Source organism: Carettochelys insculpta, chromosome 9 (assembly GCF_033958435.1).
Source record: "Carettochelys insculpta isolate YL-2023 chromosome 9, ASM3395843v1, whole genome shotgun sequence".
Lineage (NCBI taxonomy): Eukaryota > Metazoa > Chordata > Testudines > Carettochelyidae > Carettochelys > Carettochelys insculpta.
The window spans coordinates 57,349,636-57,375,010 of NC_134145.1; positions in this window are offsets into that span (position 1 = coordinate 57,349,636).

The following is a 25,375-nucleotide window of genomic DNA, read 5'->3' on the forward strand; positions in this document are numbered from 1 at the left end:
GGAGGGGGGATGCCGGTCAGGACTCAGCAGCACCTCCCTGCTCTGCTGGTTGGCTGGGAGCCCCATGCTCCGAGCAGCCCCACCTGCACAAGAGCCCCTGGGTCTGAGGGGGGCTGGGCCCACCGGGTTGGCTGGGTTAGACCCTGTGGAGGGGGACTCAGCCCTGCAGCCACTTCCTCCAGACCTGGTTCTTAAACTAGTGCAGTGGGCTGGCAGGGCAGGCTGGTTGGCTCCCTCTGGTGTGGCTCTCCATGTGCTCCCCGCCAGCAGCCGCGCCTATGTACCAGCAGGGGCCCAAATATGGGGCAAGTAACCCCTTTGCTGAAATCAGTCGGGACGCCTTTCTGGAGCCCGAAATACGGGGCTGTCCTGCCCGAAACGGGACGGATGGTCACCGCACCATTTAGTGGTCAGAAGAGTGTTCCAATAGGTCCAGAAAATGACTAGACCACGTTGTGAATCAAGAGCCTGTGAAAAAAACGCTTCATGGCCTTAGGTCAGGCTGTACTTTTTACAGGTTGTATTTTTGTAAGGGGTTCGTTCTCTTTGGATAGACAGGGAAGAGGGAGCCTTCAAGACGCTGAGTAGGGCTGGCTGAAAATTTGCCATCCAAACTGTCTGAGATGGAAAATTTTGGGGTTGTCTACTAAACAACATGTTTCTTCCCTCCTTCTGCCCCCCAGAAGGGGTCTGTTTTCTGTGGGAAACTGAAAATTGAAAGGCCATATGCAGAAAATGGCAGATTTCTCCTCAACAGAACCCAAAAAGCTTTTGGAAAATTGTGGTGTGGTTTGGTGTGGTTTGATTTGGTTTCCCACCAGAAGGTCAAAACGTTCTGTGGAAACCATGACTCTTCTGACCAGTTCTGGCGCTGAGTCCTCTCAATTCTTTCTTACGTCAGTGGAGGAAGATGGTTCTCAGCACGCTGCAGGACTGAGCCCATAGGCAACGGTGAGGTGCTGGACAAATCTCATTGGTGGAGGTGGTGGCAGCTGCTGTGAAAAGATGATTCCCGGTTTTCCTGATGTTCACAGATCCCAAGTCCTCCTGTGCACTGACGCATGCCTTGAGATTGGGGCATGAGTGAGTGCAAAGACCAGGGTGTAGTCACTGCTGTGTAGATATTAAACTCCAGATTCTGTTCACACAGAGACGTAATCGTGGTTGGTTATAAATGGAGTTAGTCCTGATCTATACTAAAGTAAGCGGCCGCAGAATCTAGCACTGAGGGCCATGTTGTCTGACCCATCACTTATACCCAGATACTGAGAAGCTTCTGTCCATAAAGTATAAAGCTATTTGCACCTTTGAACCACTAGCCTAGTAAAGACATGCTATGGTGTTTCTGGACCAGCATCCAACTTTTTGCTGGAAGTGCCTTGTGAAGTAGGCTTCCCTCTTTCCACACATCCCCATCAAATGCTAAGGGGCTTTGGGTGTCCATCCCTATAAAATAAACGTGCAATGTATTGAATAGGGCCTGACCATGCCTTCGCACAGTCCTTACGCCAAATTTGTACTGGCTCTATTTTGAGGTGTGGTTGCCCTCATTAGTATGAAGCATATGTTGGGAAGGTTTGCAAGGGCTTTGGGGGATGGGGTTGGAAATCAGAAAGATCTGGACAAACTGGAGGAATGGTCTGAGGCAAACAGGATGACGTTCAGGAAGGACAAATGCAAAATACTGCACTTAGAGAGGAACATGCAGTTTCACACATACAAAATGGGAAGGGACTGCTTCAGAAGGAGTACCGCAGAGAGAGATCCAGGAGTCATCGTGGAGCACAAGCTGACCAATAGCATCGTGTTTTTGCAAAAAATGGAAACATGATTCTGGGGTGTGTTAACACCAGTGTTGTGAGAAAGATATGAGAAGTCATTCTTCCTCTCTACTCTGCGCTGATTAGGCCACATCTGGAGTGCTGGGTCCAGTTCTGGGCCCCACATTTGAGGAAAGATGTGGAGAAATTAGAGAGGGTCCAGCAAGGAGCAATTAAAATGATTAAAGGTCGAGAAAATATGACCTAAGAGAGAAGATTAAAAGAACTGGGTTTGTTTCGTTTTGAAAAAGAGATGGCCGAGAAGGAACATGATAGCAGTTTTCAAGTGCCTAAAAAGGTGTTACAAGGAAGAGGTATCAGAGGAGTAGCTGTATTTGCCTGTATCCACAAAAACAACGAGAAGTCTTTTGGCACCTTGTAGACTAACGGATCTATTGGCACATAAGCTTTCATGGGCAAAGACCCACTTCATCAGATGCCTCTGATGAAGTGGGTCTTTGCCCATGAAAGCTTATGTGCCAATAGATCCGTTAGTGTACAAACAGGAGGGAGACACATTATTCTCCTTAGTCTTTGAAAGTAGGATGAGGAGCAATGGGCTTAAACTGCAGCCAAGGAGGTTTAGATGGACATTAGGAAAAATGTCAGAGTGGTTAAACACTGGAATAAATTGCCTAGGAAGGTTGTGGAATCTCCATCACTGGAGATATTTAAGAGCAGGTTAGACAGACACCTATCAGGGATGATCTAGATGGTGCTTGGTCCTGCCTAAGGGCAGAGGACTAAACTTTATGACCTCTTGAGGTCCCTTCCAGTTCCATCAAAACAACAAGCAGTCAAGTAGCACTTTAAAGACTAGCAAAATAGTTTATTAGGTGAGCTTTCATGGGACAGACCCAGTTCTTCAGAGCATAGCCAGACCAGAACAGACTCAATATTTAAGACACAGAGAACCATAAACAGTAAGCAAGGAGGACAAATCAGAAAAAGATAATCAAGGTGAGCAAATCAGAGAGTGGAGGAGTTCGGGGGAAGGTCAAGAATTAGACTGAGCCAAGTATGCAGACGAGCCCCTATAAGCCGTGTCTACACGTGCACACTACTTCGAAGTAGCGGCACTAACTTCGAAATAGCGCCCGTCACAGCTACACGCGCCGGGCGCTATTTCGATGTTAACGTCGACGTTAGGCGGCGAGACGTTGAAGTCGCTAACCCCATGAGGGGATGGGAGTAGCGCCCTACTTCGACGTTCAACGTTGAAGTAGGGACCGTGTAGTCGTTGCGCGTCCCGCAACTTCGAAATAGTGGGGTCCGCCATGGCGGCCATCAGCTGAGGGGTTGAGAGACGCTCTCTCTCCAGCCCCTGCGGGGCTCTGTGGTCACCGAGTGCAGCAGCCCTTAGCCCAGGGCTTCTGGCTGCTGCTGCTGCAGCTGGGGATCCATGCTGCATGCACAGGGTCTGCAACCAGTTGTCGGTTCTGTGTATCTTGTGTTGTTTAGTGCAACTGTGTCTGGGAGGAGCCCTTTAAGGGAGCAGCTTGCTGTTGAGTCCGCCCTGTGACCCTGTCTGCAGCTGTGCCTGGCACCCTTATTTCGATGTGTGCTACTTTGGCGTGTAGACGTTCCCTTGCAGCACCTATTTCGATGTGGTGCTGCGCAATGTCGATGTTGAACATTGACATTGCCAGCCCTGGGGGACGTGTAGACGTTATTCATCGAAATAGCCTATTTCGATGTCGCCACATCAAAATTGGCTACTTCGATGTAGGCTTCACGTGTAGACATAGCCATAGTGACTCAGAAAGTTCCCATCACAATTTAAACCATAGGGGCTCGTCTGCATACTTGGCTCAATCTAATTCTTGACCTTCTCCCCCCACCCCTCCACTCTCTGATTTGCTAACCTTGATTATCTTTTTCTGATTTGTCCTCCTTGCTTACTGTTTTTGGTTCTCTGTGTCTTAAATATTGAGTCTGTTCTGGTCTGGCTATGGTCTGAAGAACTGGGTCTGTCCCACGAAAGCTCACCTAATAAACTATTTTGCTAGTCTTTAAAGTGCTACTTGACTGCTTTTTGTTTTGATAGTGTATAGACTAGCACGGCTTCCTCTCTGTTATCTTCCAGTTCTCGTATTCTGTTCTTCTCATTGAAGTTCTGGTCTAATTGTATGTATTGGCAGTCTCTTAAGGGACCCGTTTCTCATGAGATTTCTAGAACCAGGAGGGTTGACTAGCACTGCTAAGGTTCAGATGGAATTCCTTGTCTTTGAATCCTGGTCTTTTCACCCATCTCTATGACTATGGAAGATAGCAATATCTTGTACAACCCTGACAGTGAGGTTTATGCAGTTGTGGGCCAGGGATTGTATGTATTTTGGGTGTGTGTGAGGAGGAGAAGTGTTAGCTGGAGCCCTCTGGGAACTAAGAATAGTGAGGGATGACTAGGCAAATTCACTCAGCTTGTAACATCTCCTGAGAGATACCACCACCTGGAGGTGCTTGTCTTTATGAATTCAAACTGCATTTTCCAGTGACCACCAGATAAAGAGGAGGCTTTGAGATTAGCCTGAGTTCAAACTGTCTCAAGGTCTTCTTTCTCTTTGACCCTTCTGACCAAAGGTGAGGGCCCAGCCAGAGACAGATGCCTCCTGAAGGTAAATACCTGGCTGTGAAGATGGTCTTTCTTGATCTCAGGATGCCATTCCAGGAAGAAGGACTGCTGAGCAGAGATGGACTCCACCTATCGAGGAAGGGGAAGAGAGTATTTGGACACAGACTGGAGGAGAGCTTTAAACGAGGTTTGATGGGGTCAGGTAAGCCCAAAGGTAAGTCATAAATATGGACCTGGGAGATGGGTCAGAACTTGGGGGAGCGTGAGCTATAATAGCCGGGGTCAAGAAGAGACCAGACACAACTGAGAGGCAAAAATTGCATCAGTGTTTGACTTGTCTGCTACTAATATGAGAAGTTTATGGGGAATAAGCAGGAAGAATTTGAAATGCTAGTAAAGAAACATGACTATGACACAGTTGGCATCACAGGGACTTGGTGGGATAATACACATGACTGGAATCTTGCTATAGGAGGGCACAGCTTGATCAGGAAAGGCAGGCAGGGGAAAAGGCAGAGGGGTGTTGCCTTTTATGTTAAAAACATATATGCTTGGATTGAGGTTGAGACGGAAATAGGAGAGTGACTTGTTGAGAGTCCCTGGATAAGGATAAAGAGGTGAAAACAAAGGTAATATCATGGTAAGGGTTTTGCTTCAGACCACCTAAGTAGGAAGAAAAGGTGGATGAGGCTTTTTTGAATAACTAACAAAATATCTGAAGCATAGGATTTGATGGTGATGGGGGACTTGAGCCACCCAAACATCTGGTGGGAAAGTAACACAGGAGGGCATAGGTTAGCTAACAAGTTCTTGGAATGTATTGGAGACAATTTTTTTTTCAGATGGTGGAGAAGCCTACTTGGGGGGAGGCTCTTGTAGAATTGATTTTAACAAATAGAAAGGAACTGGATGAGAGTTGGAAAGTGGAAGGCAGCTTGAGTGAAAGTGGTCATGAGAACATATATTTCATGATTCTAAGGAAAATTATGAGGGAGAGCAGTAAAATAGACAGTGGATTTCAAGAACCTAACTCAGGGAGTTGGTAGGTAAGGGACCACGGGAAGCAAAACTAAGAGGAAAAACAGTTGTAGACAGTGGCTGTAAGGGGGAAGCAGTAGATGTGGTATACCTAGACTTTAGTAAAGCATTTGATACAGTCTTGCATGATCTTCTAAATAAGCTAAGGAAATACAGACAAGGCAGGGATGCTATAAAGTATGCGGATAACTGGCTGGATAACCATTCCTAGAGAGTAGTTATCAATAGTTCACAGTCATACTGGAAAGGCATAACAAGTGGGGTTCCATAGGGCTCAGTTTTGGGATCAGTTTTATTCAATATCTTTATCAGTGATTTAGGTAAAAGCATAAAAATTACATTTATAAAATATGTGAATGATACCAAGCTGGGAGGGGTTGCAGGACCTCTGGAGGGTAGGATTACAATTTAAAATGACCTGGACAAACTAGAGAAGTGATCTGAGGCAAGTAAGATAGCATTCAATATGGACACATGCGAAGTAGTCCACTTCAGAAGGAATAATCAGTTCCACATGTACAAAATGGGAAGCGACTGTGTAGGAAGGAGGGATCTAGGGGTCATAGTGGACCACAAGGTAACTATGAGTCAGCGGTGTGTGATTCTGTTGCAAAGAAGTGCAAACATCATTGTGGGATGCATTAACAAGAGTGTTGTAAGCAAGACAGAAGAAGTCATTCTTCCGTTCTATTCTGGTCTCAGCTAGAGTGCTGTGTCCGGTTCTGTGCACCATGTTTCAGGAACGATTTGAAGACGATCCAGAGAAGAGCCACAGAAACCAGCCTAGGTGGGGAGCAACAGGTTCTTGGAGCCCTATGCTGAAGGAGACAAGTTCAGCAGTGGGTTTGGTCCACCACCCAATACGCGATGAGTTGAATGGAGCCCTCCTGGCTAAACTCAGCAAAAGCCAGGGGATGGAAGGTCTCGGGGTGATTGAGCTACCCTCCCAACCCAGTGGCAAACAATGAGATGTGTCAGCCAGATTGCAATGCTCTGAATTGCCTCTGGGATTAAAATGGTTCTAATTTCACACAAAGAGAGGGTTAACCTTTCCCCTCCTGTCCCCTCAAAATGTCCCTCCCTTTGCTCTCCTTGGCTGCCTCCAGCCAGCCCTGGCTGTGGCAGGGACAGAGCTTTGTTTTGCCTGGATACCAGGCCAGCTTTGAAAAAAAATCCAAGCCGAAAGCTTGCCCTTCTACAAAGCGATAAACAAGTCCAGTTCCCAGATGTGCAAGAGGGAAATGCCCAGCGTGCTTGTTCCTGAACGCTTCCCTTCCAGATGTGCAACGGTGGGGAGCCATGACATCAGCAGCTCTCCGGACAACAACATGGCTCTTAAATAACAAGCCCACAGCAGGAGTCCCGGAGGAAGCCCAGAGGCAGCCGATAACTAGCCAGGAAAAAGGCTGCACCTTGAACGTGGAGTGGAATTTTCCTCTGGAAAAGCCTTTTAACTTTGCTGCTTGGATTCAGTGATTAAATGGGTTTGTCTGCATTTCCATTTCATTAACTGGTTCACAATAGCTGGGCTTGGTCTTTCCATGCTCTCAGGAGAGGGCTTAGAGTTGCTGGCAAATGGGGAGGGGTAAGGCGGAGGTTTCCTTCCTTTTGAACTCCTTCTTTTGTAAGCCTGTCAAGATTCGAACCCTTCTCCCCGCTCCCCAGGCTGGAAAGTACTAACCTAGTGGATCATATTCTTCCCTGGGAACATGCATTGTTGGGCTGGCCTGACTCACTCCTTGCAGGCTGTGAAAGGCTGGAATAGGGGCTGTATGACACACCCCATAAGGAGTGTGGTGGAAGCATCTCCATGCTCAGGATGTTCCTGGCTGCTGGAATGGCCTGACAAGGGGATGTGGTTACCTGGGAGACCCTGTGTGTGCCCCACGACATTCAGCAGTAGCTGCAGTCAGCTGCAGTGCACAAGCAAAGGATCATCTTGAGCAAGAGGCTGATCTGGAAGGGGGCGTCCCTGGGGAGCCGTGGGGTTACATGGAGGCTGTTGTACCCAATGCCTTGACATCACCAGGCTGCTGGTGACTATGGCAAGTAGTTCCCTTGACTTCAATGGGCTACTCATGTTAGGAAGTGTCGCAGGACTGAGTCGTGACCTGAGCACAAAGTTGCTACCATGGGCCGTCTAAGATAATCCGTGGTCTCTGTGGGGTCCGTTGAGTGGTGCCCATCCACTGTTGTCCACATCACCAAACCCACCACCACCACGCTGGACTTGTCGTCAGTCTCATCAGATGTCCAAGGACTGGATGGGCCACGGTACGTGCTCTACCCTTGCCTGCCTTTGCGGTGGGTCCTTCCACGTCAGGGGTAGAGCAGAGACAGGAGACTCTGGAGCTGTCTGTTGCATGCATGGGCAGAGGAGAAGTTCAGTCTGCATGGCTGAGCCCTCTCCCCAACACAACTCCGTGGCCAAGATATTGAGCCAGCTGGAGAGACCTTACAGGGAGGTGGTTTTTTAGAGGTTGGGTGCCCAGGTGTCTCCAGAGGCCCAGAAATGAAAGCACCCCGAGTTGCTCCTCAAGTGTGCCCCATTCTCCCTTCCCAAACTCCAGCCCCTGCCAGCTTGAGCTCTTGTCCTATCCCAAAGACGGGAGAGGATTGGCTCTTCTTTTTCCTGGCTTTAGGCCCTCTGTGTCCCTTGCTGAGCCTGCGCCTGGCAGCTGGTGACACAGCCCTGAGGTAGCGCACTTCCACGTGACCCAAGTTGGCCTTCGGGCTTCTCTGACGGCTAACATGTTAAGTGGCCGGCTAAGAATGCAGCGAGCGTTCAAAAATAAGATGTGTTGACAAGAACTGGCTGCTAATTGGACTTTGGCCTGTGCCTACATGAGTGTTCTTAACTGAAAAGGGGAAAGTAGCTGGGGGGGGGTGGGGAACTGGTAGGAAATCAAGGGAGGAGAGAACACAGATAAAATAGTGAGTCGGGTGCCGCAAGAGGACAGAATTATTAGCCAGTTTGAAAGTCCGCCAAGGCACATGTGCTGATGCTAGAAGTCACTGACCCTCTTTCGTATGTCTGAGGCACCAGCATGGTGGTGTTAGACACGTGAAAATGGCCAGTTCCTGCAGTCTCTGTGTAGGGAATGTGCAGAAGGGGTACATGTGTGATGGAAACTGACTGACACGAGCCAGCTGGTGCAGTAATCCAGGTTCCTTTCTGGGTGTAATGTGAGCACCAGGTACTGGAGCTGCGACAGCTAAGACTGACCAATAAAATAACTTGGCAGGTTCGATTTATTTATTTGTTTGAAAGTCTCATCACGACGCGCTCGGCTAAGTCTCTCAAATGCTTTAGAGCTGCCGTCGCCTTTTCTTTTCCTCCTCCTCATCATCATCATCTGTATCGTGGGAGCACCGAGGAACTCCTGTTATAAACAGCACACAGCCCCGCGGGGCTTACCCTGCAGCTGTTTTTAACTCTTTGTCTTGCACATGCTTTTTTGCTGTTGAAAGTCTCTTCTAAATGAAACACCACTATGTTGATTAAGATGTTTACAGGAAAAAACATACTGCAAAAGAAGAATATTAGCATTCGAAAGGAGTTGTTATAGGAAGATTCTGAGAATAGGATGGATGCAGAAGGTCACCAATGAGGAGTTACATAGGAAGATACAGCTGAAAGAGAATCTGCTGCAGAAGGTTATAAAATGGGAGCTACAACTATCTGGACTTATTTGCAGAATGAACGACGAATGAAAAATCAAGACCCTGGTATTCGGCATAATGGATGGTTTGCATAGGAGAGGCAGACCCCACAGAGAATGGATTGGTGGTGTAGTAGATTGATGCGGAGCTAGTCTACAGACACTAAGCCACTCTGCACTGGATAGGGAAAGATGGAAGGAAATAGTGAGAGAGGCATCAGACACCAACGGGCGCTGAGCCCACGATTATTGATGTTGATGATGATGACAAAAAATATTTCATACCTGCACACCTGTCCTCTTGCACCTACTTAACTCTAAGCAGTGAAGTTTTCTGTGTCAGCTTATCAGGGCTACTCACGTGCTTAACTTTAAGCATGTGCCCAAGTCCTTGCCAGATCAGAGTCGCAGTTTTACGCTCTGTGTTTACTACTAGTTCTGTCTTATTTGCCTTTTTTTCCCCTGGGGCTTTATGCAAGTGAGAATTTTTGTTGACTTCTAGGATGTTCCGATTTTGTTTTTATTCTTCTGAAAAACAGTCTTGAATCAACAACATTAAAAAGAAGCAAAAAAGGACGTAAAAAGTAAAGACTTAAAATGGCCCCGCTCTCCACCCCAAACCAGAAAGACTCGGAGGAGTCCTGGTGTAGAAAGGGCTCCAGCACTTTTAAGCGTGTTGTCTCCAAGCAGATCTACATGCCACTGAGACCAGTGACTGTGTCCACATTACCATGGGGGTCGGGGAGGGGGGCTGAGCCAGCGGTACCAACTGTGTGAAATTCTAGGCCAAAAGCTCTAGTGGAGACAAGGCCTTTAGGGCCAAGTTTAAGATGCAGGTAGTCTGTTAGTAGATCTTCAAAAACATCTGGGGGAGTTAGGCATCTACAGATACCTTCTGGGATCTTCCAACGGACCTAGAGGCTGAGGCACCTTCAAAAATCTTCCCCAGTCTCTTCAGGCAGGGTTCATCCTTGGTTCAGGGTTGATTTTTGGCTCTAGACGTTTTTGTTTGATCCTCCAGAATCATCTCCTCCCGTCCTACCTACCACTCTAGGTGCTCGTCTGACCCCGTCACCACACCGTCTGAGCACCTCATGACCTTTCCGTGAGGCAGGGAAGGACACAGCCTCACCTCACTTCCCACCTGGCTGTAGCTGCCCGTCACACCAGGGTACTACGTAATGTGCGCCCTGGAAGGTTTTCTTCTGCAGTGTGGTGAATGAAGTCCTTGAAATATGGTTAGAATTGCTGGTGCCCCTCCCCTTCGGTAACAATAAAACTCATCATGATCAGCCTTTGGAGATGGTGCTGACGCTTGTACGCAGGTCCTGGACTGAGACTCGGGAGTGGTAAGTGAAATTCCTGCCTCTGTTGCATCTTGGACAAGTCACTAAGTTGTCCATTGCTAGGTGTGAAACAGGGATAAGGACATCTCCTTTCACCTGGGTTTTGTCTGCCTCGCATGGAGCAGGGTCTGACGCTTGTGGCTGGTACCTCACATAGTGTGCCCACAAACTCAGCTGGGGCAGTCAGGTTTTGCTGTAATAATACCACGCTATAATAAGCAGTCGCTTGGCGCCTTAGAGAGGAACAAATGTATTGGGTTTCGTGAGGAAAACCCACTTCATCAGATGGAAAACAGAGTTTTCCCCACGAAAACTCATGACGTAATACGTTTGTTCCTCTCTAAGGTGCCATGGGACGGCTTATTGTTTGTGAAGCTGCAGGTTAACATGGCCTCTCCTCTGAGACCAGTGCCAGACTCTAGTGGCCTGACTCTGGTATCACACAGTACCTGCCTTCACATCTGGAGAACTAATGTGTGTGCCTCCTTTTATCTGTTTGTATAGACATATACACATTGGCTGCATCTCCACATGCCGCTTCTTCTGGAAGCAGCACACTAACGAGCTAACCGGAAGATACTAATGAGGTGCAGATGCAGATTTTCTGCACCTCGTTAGCATATCGGCCCGTGCTTCGGAGTGTGGAAGACGCTCTTCTGGACTCCGGAGTACATGTGGAGACATGCAGCCCGGAGAGAGCTTCTGGAAGGAGGGTTTCCCTGGGGAAGAAGGGACTTCCAGCAGGAGGGTTTCCTTCTGGAAGGTCCCCACAGGCGCGCTGAAGTACATGTGGAGACGCGCGGCCTGTGGGGATCTTCCAGAAGGAAACCCTCCTTCCGGAAGCCCCTTCTTTGCATCCGTGCCTCATTAGCATCTTCTGGTGAGCTCATTAGTGTGCTGTTTCCGGAAGTAGTGGCGTGTGGAGACGCAGCCATTGAGAAAGGGCAGCCTCATGCCATAGCTCCCTTCAGGCTTCTAATGCTGCTTCCTCAACCCTAGAACCGTGGATTTAACAATGTCCTTTCAACAGCTCTCTTATCTTCAGAGTGCAGGACATCAGCCAAGCCGAGGAGCTCTTGGAAACTAGCGTGAAGCCGGCTGCAGCCCAGGGGGAACCGAGGGTGTCTGATTTCCACTTGTGAGCTCTGGAAGAGCTCACGTGGGAAACATCCAGGCATTTGCTGAATTCCAGGCCTGATTCAATGCATATTACGTAGGGGTTGGACGTTGCTCGCAAGGGTCTGCGTTTGGGCGTGCATCTGTGTACGTGGCCTGCACCAGCATGGCTATGCGAGCACGTGTGTGATTGTACGTAGCAGAAATGGGGTGGTGTTAATTTGGTGTTAATTTCCATGAATGGGAAGCGATCTGCGGAGAGCGGAAAAATGCCAGGTACCTGTGCAGAACAAACAGAAGGTTGACGAGAGAGCAGTAACTCAAAGAAGACTCTGTAGGAGAGTTCTAGCAGCAGCCCAAAGACGCTGCTAGTTATTTATGAGCTCGTTCAGGAGTGCCGTGCACCTACGCCTGACCCACTAGCTTGTCTCACAGAGCAAGTGATGGATGAGGGCTCCTTGTGCCTTACTCTGCAGCAAGCTAGGGCTGAACCCGGCAATGGTGGACAAGAAGTTAAATATTAGCTCTGAGGTGTGATCCTGAGCCCTCCACTCTCCTCCTAAAGGGAAAAAGAGAGAGTAAATGTTATACTTGGAAGCAAACACAGGGATGCTCTGTGCAAGACAGAGGAGTTAATAATTAATTTATTATTGAGTACCAATGGGAGTGGAGTTGAACAAAGCACAGAGGAAAACACCGTCCCTGCCCCATAGCACTGACAAGTTAAATGTGCGCGGATAAATCCCACCAGGATAGGAGGATCAGTGAGAATCAGCAATTAAAATTCCATCCCCCCCATTTGCCTGAATTCAGCCCTTCTCCTACGAGACTGTGGGATGTCAGGGATCAAGGGTAGGACGTAGGGCAAGGGGACACATGCCCCATAGCCCCAGAGAGCCTAGTGTCTGCTCTGCTATCCAGGACTGAGCCTAGAGAAATGTAATTCCATTTTGGGGTGGATTTAGAGCTTTTGAAATTGGGTTTACATCCAATTTAGGATAACCCCAAATTTTGACATTGTCCACAAAAGGGTCCCTGTCTGCAAGCCAGGCAGCATGGTACGGTTGCCTTGAATCCACAGACCTTGGAAATACTGGGGTCTGTGGCGGTTCAGCAGGCGAGCCACCGTGGAGCTGGGCAGGCCAAAAAAACAGGTAAGGTTTGAAACCTGCCTGGCAGGCAGGGTTCTGTCAGAAAACTGCCGTGGTCCATTGGAATGTAAACATTTCTCTCACTCTTGCCATCCATCTGTAAGTGACTTACTAAGTGGCTTCTTTGTACCTCCAGGCTTCCCACAGGTGCAGAGAGCAGCCAGTCAGGACTCCCTCCACTTGCCCCCACTTGATGGGCTGAGGAGTTGTACAGGAGCAACAAGGAGGGGATGGATTCTGGGCCTGTCTTTCCCTGGTCCCTCAGGGTTTGGAGGTTGTGCCTTAAGCTCCCATCTGGCTTTCTTCCACCCCTTAAAGGGCAGACTTAAGGAGAACACTCAGTGTTGTAGCCCCACCCCCGCCTGTCTTATGACTAATTCTGCAGAAAGGTACAGTTAGGCCTTGCTTGATGCTATCTGGAGTTAACTTTAGTTCTGATCAATTAAATTCTTTTAGTCCTAGTGATGCCGATCATCGCGCTTTACACAGCCTTAGCCTTGCTCCGTACGACGTTTGGCTCCTGACTAAATAATGGAAAAGGAGAGAGAATCCCAAGGAAGGAGCCAAAGGAAATAAAAGGATTTAAGGGTGTGATCTTTGCAGATCAAGGGAAGTTAATACATATCAGGGAGAGGAAAAAACTGATCCATAGAGGCTATGCGTGTCTAGCGTAAGTATCAAAGATGGGTGAAGTGGGAATAGAGTCTGCAAATGGAATCGTGAGCAGAGATTGCAAAACAAGAATGCCTGAGGTCTTGGGAAAGTTCTGTATCAATAAGTCTGGCCAGCAGGAAACAGCAATTTTATTACCCACGAAAGCTCATAACCTAATAAAATTGTTAGTTTTTAAGGTGCTACAGGACTGCTTGCTTTGTTGTGTGAAGCTACAGACTGGCACAGCTAACCTACTGAGACTATTCACCAGGGAATGATCTATCAAGAGAGGTAGTTAATAAGTCATCAGTCAGGGTTCAGAAAGAGATGAGGTAGGAAAAATTCAAATTAATGTTTTACTCCTCGCCTTTTCAGTTTGCCTATTCTATCTAGGGGTTTTATCACGCCACCCATCGCCCTAATAGCTGGACAGCTTCCATGTGAAAGCAATAATAGTAGCAAAGTCCCAGATGGACAACATGGAGTCTCTGGCAAATCTCCCTTTACAGGGCCAGAACTCTGCTCAGAGGTGAATTTGGGGAGGAATTTGAGGGGGTTATGAGAATTTGAGTCTGGGGTTTGAACAGTGAACATTATTTATGTTGAACAGGTTTTCTCCAAGAGGATGGCTTTGTGATGTGTCTCGATGTGCCCGATCTCCTCTGTAGATGGTTCCATAGGCAGATCCCCTCAATGGTGAATGTTTTGTCCCCTGTGCTCACTTGCTTTCTATGGGGCTTTCTGGTCTGCATCAGCTAGCAAAGAATGTAACAAAAGGTTTCTGTAGACATGTTAACAATAAGAGGGTGATCAGGGAGGGTGTGGGGCCCTTACTGACATTAAGGGTGAGAAATGCCTGGATCAATGTGGTCAGGGCTTCTCTGGATGGAATTAAGTTTCCTAGCAAGGAGGAAGATGTCTTTGTTGGACACTGATGCTTTCTAGTCAGCCAGGGAAGTCAGAGTTTTATTTGAGGAGGCAGACAGGATCTTGGCCAGCTCTTTGAATGTTTTCCTCTCTCTGAATAGCATCACCTTGGTCTCTCCTGGATTCAGTATGAACCAGCTGCTCTTCATCCAGGTCTCTTTGGGGCATGCTGATATCTTATTAGTGGCTGTGATGGCTTCAGCTGGGAACGAGATGTATAGCTGAGTGTACATCTACCCTACCTGTACCAGATTGGTCTTCCAGGTTTCGAGTTCACACGCCTAATGGGGACACATGAAATCAAACTATCTGGGATCGACAATCAACCACTGTATTCCTCCATATCACGAGGAGTAAGGGAGGTCGACGGGAGAGTTTCTGCTGCTGAGCTCCAGCAGTGAAGATGGCCAGCTAAGTCGACTGCAGAAAAGTCTATTCCAGCTATGCAATTGCCATCGCTGGAATTACATCTCTACAATCGACTTTAAGGTCTAGCGTCGACCTGACCTGAGTGCCATTGGCAAGCCATTGGCGGCTGAGCCCAGTGCAGCTCTCTGCCTGCCCCAGTGGCTCCATTTAGGTATTGCAGCAAAGGGAGGATAGTATAGATCTCTGCAGAGCCGTTCCCCCACCCCCACCACATAAGAACATAAGAACATAAGAGTGGCCATACTGGGTCAGACCAAAGGTCCATCCAGCCCAGCATCCCATCTGCCGACGGTGGCCAATGCCAGGTGCCCCAGAGAAGGAGAACAGAAGACAATGATCAAGTGATTTATCTCCTGCCATCCATCTCCTGCCCTTGTTCTGAAGGCTAGGGCACCATACTTTATCCCTGGCTAATAGCCATTTATGGACCTAACCTGCAAAAATTTATCAAGCTCTTTTTTAAACCCTAATAGAGTCCTGGCCTTCACAGCCTCCTCGGGCAAGGAGTTCCACAGGTTGACTGTGCGCTGTGTGAAGAAAAATTTCCTTTTATTAGTTTTGAACCTACTACCCATCAATTTCATTTGGTGTCCCCTAGTTCTTGTATTATGGGAAAAGGTAAATAATTTTTCTATATTCACTTTCTCCACACCATTCATGATTTTATATACCTCTATCATATCGCCCCTCAATCGCCTCTTTTCCAAACTGAAAAGTCCCAGTCTCTCTAGCCTCTCCCCATATGGGACCCGTTCCAAGCCCCTAATCATCTTAGTCGCCCTTTTCTGAACCTTTTCTAATGCCAATATATCTTTTTTGAGGTGAGGAGACCACATCTGCACGCAGTACTCAAGATGTGGGCGTACCATAGTTTTATATAGGGGAAGTATGATATCTTTTGTCTTATTATCGATCCCTTTTTTAATAATTCCTAACATCCTATTTGCCTTACTAACTGCCGCTGCACACTGCGTGGATGTCTTCAGAGAACTATCCACTATAACTCCAAGATCCCTTTCCTGATCTGTCGTAGCTAAATTTGACCCCATCATGTAGTACGTGTAATTTGGGTTATTTTTTCCAACATGCATTACCTTACACTTACCCACATTAAATTTCATTTCCCATTTTGCTGCCCAATCACTCAGTTTGCTGAGATCTTTTTGTAGTTCTTCACAATCTGTTTTGGTTTTGACTGTCCTGAACAACTTGGTGTCATCTGCAAACTTTGCCACCTCACTGCTTACCTCATTTTCTAGATCATTGATGAACAAGTTGAACAGGATCGGTCCCAGGACTGACCCCTGGGGAACACCACTAGTTACCCTCCTCCACTGTGAAAATTTACCATTTATTCCCACCCTTTGTTTTCTGTCTTTTAACCAATTCCCGATCCATGAAAGGATCTTTCCTCCTATCCCATGACCACCTAATTTACATAAAAGCCTTTGGTGTGGGACCGTGTCAAAGGCTTTCTGGAAATCTAGGTATATTATGTACACTGGGTGCCCCTTGTCCGCATGTTTATTAACCCCTTCAAAGAATTCTAATAGATTAGTTAGACACGACTTCCGTCTGCAGAAACCATGCTGACTTTTGCCCAACAATTCGTGCTCTTCTACGTGCCTTGCAATTTTATTCTTTACTAGTGTTTCTACTAACTTGCCTGGTACTGATGTTAAACTTATTGGTCTATAATTGCCAGGGTCTCCTCTAGAGCCTTTTTTAAATATTGGTGTTATATTGGCCGTCTTCCAGTCATTTGGTACCAAAGTGGATTTAAAGGATAGGTTACAAACCACTGTTAATAACTCCGCAATTTCACATTTGAGTTTTTTCAGAACCCTTGGGTGAATGCCGTCTGGTCCTGGAGACTTGTTACTATTCAGCTTATCAATTAACTCCAAAACCTCCTCTAATGTCACTTCAATCTGAGTGAGTTCCTCAGATTTGTCACCTAAAAAGGCTGGCTCAGATTTAGGAACCTCTGTAACATCCTCAGCCGTGAAGACTGAAGCAAAGAAATCATTTAATCGCTCCGCAATGGCACTGTCTTCCTTGATCGCTCCTTTTATATCTTTATCGTCCAAGGGCCCCACTGCTTTTTTAGCAGGCTTCCTGCTTCTAATGTATTTAAAAAACATTTTACTATCGTTTTTTGAATTTTTGGCTCGCTGTTCCTCAAAATCTTTTTTGGCTTTTCTTACTACATTATGACACTTAATTTGGGAGTGTTTATGTTCCTTTCTATTTTCCTCACTAGGATTTGACTTCCACTTTTTAAAAGCTGCCCTTTTCTCTCTCACTGCCTTTTTAACATGGCTGTTTAGCCATGGTGGTTCTTTGTTAGGTCTCTTACTGTGTTTTTTTATTTGGGGTATACATTTAAGTTGGGCCTCTAGTATGGTGTCTATAAACAGTTTCCATGCAGCTTCCAGGGATTTTAGTTTAATTACTCTACCTTTTAGTTTCTGTTTAACTAGCTTCCTCATTTTAGTGTAATTCCCCTTTTTGAAATTAAATGCCAGAGTGTTTGACCGCTGCGGTGTTCTTCCCAACACAGGAATATTAAAAGTTATTATATTGTGGTCACTATTTCCAAGCAGTCCAGTAACAGTTACCTCTTGGACCAGATCCTGCGTTCCGGTCAAGACTAGATCGAGAATTGACTCTCCCCTTGTGGGTTCCTGTACTAGCTGCTCCAAGAAGCAGTCATTTAAGGCATCAAGAAATTTAATCTCTGAATCCCGTCCTGAGGTGACATGCACCCAATCAATATGGGGATAATTGAAATCTCCTATTATTACTGTGTTTTTTATTTTGATAGCCTCTCTAATCTCCCTTAACATTTCAGCATCACTATCGCTGTCCTGGTTAGGTGGTCGGTAATATATTCCTAATGCCATATTCATATTAGAGGAATGAATTGTTATCCATAATGATTCTATGGAACATTTTGATTCCTTTAGGATTTTTACTTCATTTGATTCTATATTATCCTTCACATATAGTACCACTCCGCCACCCGCAGGACCTGTTCTGTCTTTCCGATATAATTTATATCCCGGTATGATAGTGTCCCACTGATTGTCCTCATTCCACCATGTTTCTGAGATGCCTATTATGTCAACTTCCTCCTTTGATATGAGGTACTCCAGTTCACCCATCTTATTAGACAGACTCCTAGCATTAGTGTAAAAGCACGTTAAAAAACTACCACTATTTATATGTCCGCCTTTCACAGACACGTTGGATTTTTTTATATGCGATTGTTTCACATCTGATCTTGCCCATATATTATTTCCCACATTCCCTATCTGACTAACTTCTAGGGAATCCCTATCTATGGAGCCTCGTGTAAGAGAAGTCTCCGTCCGATCCAGGTGCTCCCCCGCACCAATCGGCTTTCCCCCACCTCTTAGTTTAAAAACTGCTCTACGACCTTTTTAATGTTTAATGCCAGCAGTCTGGATCCACCTTGATTTAGGTGGAGCCCATCATTCCTGTATAGGCTCCCCCTACCCCAAAAGTGTCCCCAGTTCCTAATAAATCTAAACCCCTCTTCCCTACACCATCGTCTCATCCACGCATTGAGACTCTGAAGTTCTGCCTGTCTATCTGGCCCTGCGCGTGGAACTGGAAGCATTTCAGAGAATGCCACCATAGATGTTCTGGATTTCAGTCTCTTTCCTAGTAACCTAAATTTGGCCTCCAGAACATCTCTTCTACCCTTCCCTATGTCATTGGTACCAACATGTACCACGACGACCGGCTCCTCCCCAGCACTGCCCATAAGTCTGTCTAGATGCCTCGAGAGATCCGCAACCTTCGCATACACACCTGTGAGGCCCTACAGAGGGGAGGAACAGGTGCCCGTCATCCTTCTGAGCTCTGAGGCAGAACTGGAACCCCTGTGGTGTTGGGCCACTGCTCCTGCTGTCAGATAAGTAAGTTAGCATCAATGATCTAGAAAATGAGGTAAGCAGTGAGGTGGCAAAGTTTGCAGATGACACCAAGTTGTTCAGGACAGTCAAAACCAAAAGGGATTGTGAAGAACTACAAAAAGATCTCAGCAAACTGAGTGATTGGGCAGCAAAATGGGACATGAAATTTAATGTGGGTAAGTGTAAGGTAATGCATGTTGGAAAAAATAACCCAAATTACACGTACTACATGATGGGGTCAAATTTAGCTACGACAGATCAGGAAAGGGATCTTGGAGTTATAGTGGATAGTTCTCTGAAGACATCCACGCAGTGTGCAGCGGCAGTTAGTAAGGCAAATAGGATGTTAGGAATTATTAAAAAAGGGATCGATAATAAGACAAAAGATATCATACTTCCCCTATATAAAACTATGGTACGCCCACATCTTGAGTACTGCGTGCAGATGTGGTCTCCTCACCTCAAAAAAGATATGTTGGCATTAGAAAAGGTTCAGAAAAGGGCGACTAAGATGATTAGGGGCTTGGAAAGGGTCCCATATGGGGAGAGGCTAGAGAGACTGGGACTTTTCAGTTTGGAAAAGAGGCGATTGAGGGGCGATATGATAGAGGTATATAAAATCATGAATGGTGTGGAGAAAGTGAATATAGAAAAATTATTTACCTTTTCCCATAATACAAGAACTAGGGGACACCAAATGAAATTGATGGGTAGTAGGTTCAAAACTAATAAAAGGAAATTTTTCTTTACACAGCGCACAGTCAACCTGTGGAACTCCTTGCCCGAGGAGGCTGTGAAGGCCAGGACTCTATTAGGGTTTAAAAAAGAGCTTGATAAATTTTTGCAGGTTAGGTCCATAAATGGCTATTAGCCAGGGATAAAGTATGGTGCCCTAGCCTTCAGAACAAGGGCAGGAGATGGATGGCAGGAGATAAATCACTTGATCATTGTCTTCTGTTCTCCTTCTCTGGGGCACCTGGCATTGGCCACCGTCGGCAGATGGGATGCTGGGCTGGATGGACCTTTGGTCTGACCCAGTATGGCCATTCTTATGTTCTTATGTTCTTATGTAGCACCACGCTGCACCCAATGAGGTCCAGGAATGGGATCATACCTGCCTCCGAAGACACAAGGAGTCATCTTTGAGTGCCGCGAGAGCCGTCTCTTCGCTGCGCCCTCCTCTGAACCCTTATTTTGAGGCCTCCATGTTGGCTGATGCACATGTTGGCACCTGATGAGTGTTATTTTCTCAGTTCTCTTGCCTGGCAACAGGCTGTTGCAGATGAGATGGTGGTGGAGAGATCTTGTAGGGGATTGTGTGTGTGTGTGTGTGTGTGTTGCTCGGGTTACTGATAACGGTGAGCACTTGTGTAACCTCTCTGCCACACGAGGGCTGGAGATGCTGGTGAAATATTGCTTCTCTGTCCTCCGCTTCCACCTGGGAGCACAGAGCAATATTCCTTCTTCCTGCAGGTTGCAATATTAGCAGTTTTCAGGGTAGCTAATAAGGATTTCCCACCAGAATTTCTGCAATCCAGCACACTGACTCCTCAAATGCCTACTGTGCCTTCACGCTGCACGTGGGCTTCAGCTAAAAGCACAGTGCTTTAAAAACATGTTGGGGCCCGCAACTCTGTGCCTTTCCCTGCAGCATGCCCTCTCTGGCTGGAGGGATCTGTGTGCCCATGTCTCTCCACCCTGGGTGCTCTTTGCCATTCACTCTGGCAGCTTGCATCAGGCTTAACAGAACTTGCCAAGAATCCTTCAGGTTTCCACCCTTCTCTGTCTCACACTCATTAGGCACACGAGCTTGCAGATAGCAATCAGCCACATCTACGATACGCTGTACAAAACCCAAAGGTTTATCCCAAATTGCTTCTCTGATCTCTTCAGAGCATCTGGTCAGGAAATGCTGTGGTGCAAAGAGGTCAAATAATTGCTGAGAATTCTTCCAGCCCCATTCCCCCATCAACTCACACACTTCGTACACCTGTTCTCTGGGACTCCTGATGACACCCTTTTCTAAATCTCCCTCATACAGTTCAGCTGTAATTTGAAACCTTTGCAATCGCACCAGATTTAAAAGCTTGGCTAGCTTCCCTCGCATTAAATATACGCAGTGCTCTACCAGACAGCTGTGCAGTCAGTGTGGGGACTCCCTTGTCCTCTGGCGTTAATGTAGTACACAGATCTCTGCAGAAGCAGCGAGATATTCCTCGATGCTCTCTGCTGTTGTTTAGTTGATGCTGGGTGGACTTTCCATGGGTAGGAAGTACCTGGGAACTGTGAGGTCTGTCCATGCTTATTCACCATACTCAGGTTAAACAGCCTCTCCTTCTTGGGCCGCGCGCTCTCTCTCTCTCTCTCTCAGTTCCAGGGTTTTTTGGCATGCTGCCTCCTGATGTTACTTTTCTTACTCCCTCTTCTGGCTCTCTGATTGGTTTTTTTGGGTTCTCTGATCTGTTTCTTACCATGTTCACGCCCTGCTTTTGCAGCTTCTTTTTTATCTTTCCCATCATCCTCCATCCTGGCCAATTCTAAGCTGCTGTTGCTCATTATGAATTTTCTTTTGTTTAATTTCCTCCCCCAAAATGCACAGTCAGCAAATACTCCATCTATAACCTTTCTTTGACTGCTCTCAGCCTTTTCTCTTTCTCTCTCTTAGAAAAACCTACCTCTGCTCCAAGTCAAACAGCAAACTGTGTGTAAATCCAGTTTGACTATGCCAATATGACCACTTGCTCTGGTCATTCAGAACTGCCAGCGATTGTGTTAACTACTCTGCCTCTGGAACAAAGTGCTTTTCTGTACCTAAACTGTAGATACGTCTACGCTACCCTGGAAGACCGTCCTGTTCAGGTTTGATCTTTCGGGATTTGATTTCGGGCATTTAGTATGGATTTGCAAAATCGACCTCTCAGGGGTCACAGTCAACCCCCATACTCCTTGTGAGATGTGAGGAGTGTCAAAGAGAAAAACTCTCCCGTCAGCCTTCCCCTGTATGGACAGATAAGTTAGCCGAGTGCAGGTACATCAATTTTAGGTATACAATAGCTAGAATTGTCTATCTGCATTTGACTCTTTTAGTCTAGGGTAGCCTTTGTGTAGATATTGCCAGTTCAGCTCTTGTCTCTCGTAACAGGCAATGAAACCAGTTCTGAGTTCCCCAGAGACGTCCTTCAGCCATGTCCAGTCCCTCTTCCTGGATACTCTCAGAAGTTATTACGTTCACTGCCTCCACAGAGACACAGCACACCCCAGCCACTTAGCTTAACTAAGGATTTCCCCCTGCAGTGTCATACAAAACACTGAATTTTTTTTTTTGTAATGAGACGACAATAAGTTTATGTACAAAGAACAGATGTTGGAATGCTAATAAGAACAGCAGGTATATAGGGAAAACAAAATGTACTTTCTATAGTTTCAGCAAGTTACAATCATTGTCTAATCAGTTTTCCCACCTCTGGTCAGTTTCAGCTATCCTGGGCTTTCAGGCCAAGAGGATACACTTTTCATGGGCTCAAAGGGCACTGCTGCCCCTTCATCCCTAAGTGGTGAATGCCAAAATGGTGTCCTGCCCTTCATGGCATTCCCAAGGGTCTATTGCTTCTGTTCAAGAGCCAGCAAGGCTTCCTGGGGGATGGGGGTGGGGGGTGCAGGCTCCATGCTCTGGTGTGAGGTCTAAACTTGATACCGTTGTTAGCTTTACAAAACAAAAAAGCAGTCCTGTAGCACTTTCAAGATTTATCAGGTGATGAGCTTTTAAGAGGCAGACCCACTTCTTCAGACCTGGAAATTCTGTTAAAAGTAAACTGACATGATGAGAATTTAACAGAAAGATAGAAAAAAATGAAATGCAAACTGACGAAACAGCTACAGAGGACAGAAGGAGTAGGGGAAAAGAAGGGGAAGAAAACTTTACTTACTGCAAGTGTCTATTAAATGAGTTGCCTGAGGTCACTACAGATATCAAAGATGGGGAAACCATCCCTGTAATGTGCAAGGTAATTGCTATCGCTGTTGAGGCCAAGGTGCAAAGTGTCAAACTTGAGAATAAATTCCAATTCAGAATTTGCAGATCAGTGGGGGCGGACCAAGCATTTTTTTTAGCAGATACAAAGGTTTTATTGTAGCTGGACTTCTTATTTTAGCCAAATGGCCTCTTAGTATGACACCTAAAAACTTTCTGCTCTGAAAGCTCTGTGGATCTTGGCAGTTGTAAAGGAGATGTTCACTATAAGCCTCTCTTACATCTGACTCCCCTGTCTTCATTTTCAACCTGCCTTGGAAATTGCCTGACACTCTAAGAGGGAAGAAGAGCCTTACAGTGTGCTGGAGGCTCAGGTCAGGATAAGAACTTTTCTGATCTGAAGCTTCACCTGATATAAGAACAGCTGTTCACCGTAATAACTCACATGTTACTGGATTCTTAGTGGAATAGAACTAGCTATGTATTTTGTTTTAATTTAGTAACTCACTTTAATCTGCCTGTTTTTTCTCATAATCACTTATATCCTACTGTTTTTGCTTATTTGAAAATCTTTTGTTTACAATCAAGCCCAATGTAAATAGCTATTACGTGGGGAGGATTACCAGTGTCCTTATCTCCCTTTCATTGATAAAGGGGGCATACTTTTATGAGACTTCCTTGTTCAAAAGATTTTCACAGAGAGACAGATTTATTTTGGGTTTTGATCCCTTTTGGTGGTTGATTTCCAGGGTGCTGTGCCCTAGAACTGCATCCTCCCCAGATCTGTGGATAAACAGTGTCTGCAGTGCTCTGTGGGGGGACAGTAACCCCAACTCTGTGCCTTGGCTAGGGGAGACCAGAGAATCTGGCTCAGCAGGACAGGGCAATGGGGAGCCCCAGAGAGCAAAAAGGCGGGTGTCCGTGGCATGATCAGCCCATCAGGGAACATCCCAAGAGGTCTTCTGTGGCTGCACCCCATCACATAGGCACCTAAATCCATATTTAATTAGACATGTTGGTAATTTTGACCTGATAGTCAGAGATGGTTGTGAGCACCTGCAGCTCCCAGGGTCCTCAGTGGTATTTGTGTGTTCTGAGTACCTCTGGAGATCTGGCCATTTTTTCTGTGTCTCCGTCATCACCTGTAAAATGGGGATAATACTATTTGCAGTGCACCCTGTAGTTAGGTGCTATCTAAACATTGGTGGAAATGAGTATACGATAGAATTCAATGATTCTATGTCTCTATTCATGGGAGCAGCAACTAAAGCGCACAGGCTTTTAGAAATCTAAAGAACAGATGGCTCCTCTGAACTAGTGAGGTTTTAAAATGTTGATGGGCGAACTTGTCATACATCCATATCTATTTATCTTTCCTTGAAGGTTCATAGAATTGTAGTGTAATGAATACATTGGAGTTGTTTGGGTAACCTGCACTCTGAGCATTCACGCTTCCCGGTGGTTGGGTCCTTTGGGAGTAACCTTCAGAGGTTAGTACTTGTTGTTAACTGCCTGGGTTTCAAACAGTGTTTGTCCTTTGAAACTGAGGTTATGTTAAATTCCTCCCCCCCACGCACTCCCCCCTTTTTGCTATTGTTTGGCTTCTAACACATCCTTAGTTCCCCTTATGTTCCTTTTGTTGGGAGGGTGGGTATGTTCTACTGCAGGAGTGACCAAACTTTTTACCCACTGAGACCCACTTTTCAGCCCTGCATTTAGCAGGCCACCTGCAACCCCGACCTGTTTAATGTCATCCAAACGGGCAGAAATTTTGGTTACATTCATATAAAAAAAAAAAATCTTTGTGCGTGTGTAAGAAAGTAAGTATGTAGAACGTACAAATTTTATTAATGGGTATGCAAATGTGAATACACGTAGATAAAAACAGTACCATATGTCCGTATTTTAATGAAATGGGTTTGCCCAAGACCCAGCAGCTGATCCTAGAATCATAAAATCATAGAACACTAAAACTGGAAGGGACCTCAAGAGGTCATCAAGTCCCGTCCCCTGTCTTCTTGGCAGGACCAAGCACCGTCTAGACGTGATCATGCTGTTCCACCCTTTATGAAATTTTACACCTCCCTGAGGCGACCTGGCCCCCATTTTGCACACTTCTGTCCTGCTGCAGCAGACTGTCCAAGTTCCTCTCTGCCTGTCTGTGGGGTGATCCCAGAGGGAGGAATGGTGATAGAAAGGAGGCTGGGGAGGTGGTCAGGCAGCTGTCCTCTTGCTTGTTCTCTCTTGGGGTAAACTAAAAGTTTGAGGATTTTTGATGTTCATTCTTGCTTGATGTTCATTCCTCCAGTCCAGGATCCAAAGGTGAGAGAGGAAAGATTAAAAAGAATTCACATCAAACTAATAATGAAGCCAGATGGAGGAAAAGGACAGTTTGAAGGGGCTGTCACACACTGCCTGCTGTTTGGGAACAATATCCAGCAGGAGTCACGTGTTGCATTTTTCTTTTAAGGCTCTGTGCTTGTGTGGGTTTTTCTGGGGGGCGGGGGGTGGGTCTGACATAATGTCTGATTCCAGGAATCCTCCTCACACAGGACAAGCAGCAGAGAGCTCAGTAAACAAGATAAAACAGCCGTCCGGTAATGGAATCGGTTCTGCGCATTAGCTGCTCCCAGCTTGCAGACCTCATCAGCTTTCAGAGCTTTAGACTGTTGGCAGCTGGGCTAGGAGGGTTAACACAGGGAAGGGTAAAAGGACAGGACATCTTCATGGAAGGGAGTGATGGACC